This window comes from Mastomys coucha, chromosome X (genome assembly GCF_008632895.1).
Source record: "Mastomys coucha isolate ucsf_1 chromosome X, UCSF_Mcou_1, whole genome shotgun sequence".
NCBI lineage: Eukaryota > Metazoa > Chordata > Mammalia > Rodentia > Muridae > Mastomys > Mastomys coucha.
In genome coordinates, this window is record NC_045030.1 from 155,648,069 (window position 1) to 155,649,612 (window position 1,544).

Sequence of the window (1,544 nt, forward strand, 5' to 3'; positions counted from 1 at the left end):
ATAAGTGTTAAATCCGTTAAAATAAATAAATAAAATAGGCCTCCAATGACTGTCCTTGGAATCTTAGCCCTAATAACCTTCCTTCCTCCTTGTTGCCTTACATTTAGATCTGGCCACACCTTTTAAAATAGTGACTGTACTTATTCATTAATTCAATCACTATTCATTCAATAATAAAGTCTATATGGAACACATCACAAGTGCCAATATTTCAGGTAGAGTGGGGTCAAAGATAGGGGTGGTCCCTACTCTCCCACAAATTGCAGCTGAACAAACAAGACAGACATTAAATGTTTTGCAATTGATTATAAGGAAACGTTATGATTGAGAGAGTATAGGGTGCTGTGGGAAGGATGGACATATAATGTCCTATCCAAATCTGGATGCTTTTGAGAGTTAAAAAAAAAAACTCTTAATAACTATTGTAGAACAACAATAGGTTAAATCGGGATTTCCATGACCACCCAGGATGTATAGTCCCTCCAGCTTCAGCTCCTCAGCAAAGACCTACTTCCTTTCCTCCTTGGTCACTCTGCTCCTCATGTCCACCCCTCTCCTCCTGCTTTTGCTCCTTTGTCTGGCAGCAGAATTAGGTCAGATGAGTGATTGAGCCCATTGATGTCAGTGCTTTTAATCCAGGGCTAGGCAATGCTGCCAACAGTCATCTGTCATCATTTCCTCCTCCTTGGGGTTACCTTGAGGAGAACCTTACCATACTGAGGCTCTAAATCTTCAATCCTGCCTTTGATTCCAGCTCCCTTCCCATGTTTCAGGAATGTAGCTGGACTTTTGCCCAGGGTTGGTTTGTGATTCTATACTCTAGCAGCATGAAGAGCAGGCTGGCTCTGGTGTGCTGGGTGCTCCCACTTCAGTGATGAGGGGCTTCTAAAACCCACGCCTCAGCCTAGGACAGATGTCACCAGAGGGCTTCCCCAAAGCATAAATACTTGGTCAGCAACCTATCATTTTGTTCCACCTGTAACCATGCTAATGTCACAGATTTTTCTTTTCCATTGTAATCTGTGAACCTGAAAAACTGCTTCCTTAATTACAGCCTTAAAGCACATAGCAAATGCTGGTGAGGCTCCATCTCAAAGCCTCCAGGCCACTTCAGGATTCACCGGCAGTTAACAGTGGTTAATTCCCAGTATATTGGCTGCTCTTGCTTTCACCCAAGGCTTTCTTCTGCCTCTCCTGAAGTTTGCTCAAGCTACATAGGGCACCTTAGCTACTAAGGGATAAAAGACAAAAGATATTGTATCCATGCTCTAAGCTGACCTGGTTATGCATGCCTCCTGGTATTCAGACCCTTGAATGGGGCTAAACTTTACAACCTGTATGAGCTAGAAATAACAGTGGGTAACTTTTTGAAGGCAATAACAGGAGTATTGTTGCCTTTACCTTGCTCTCTTTGGGGACACCTGATCTTGGCTATCGTCATGTTGTAAGCACAGGCAAGTGGTCTTAGAAGAGAGTTCTGAAGGAAGGGCAAGCCAGCCTAAATATAGCTATCTCCTAAGAGGTTCTGACAGTACCTGACTAAC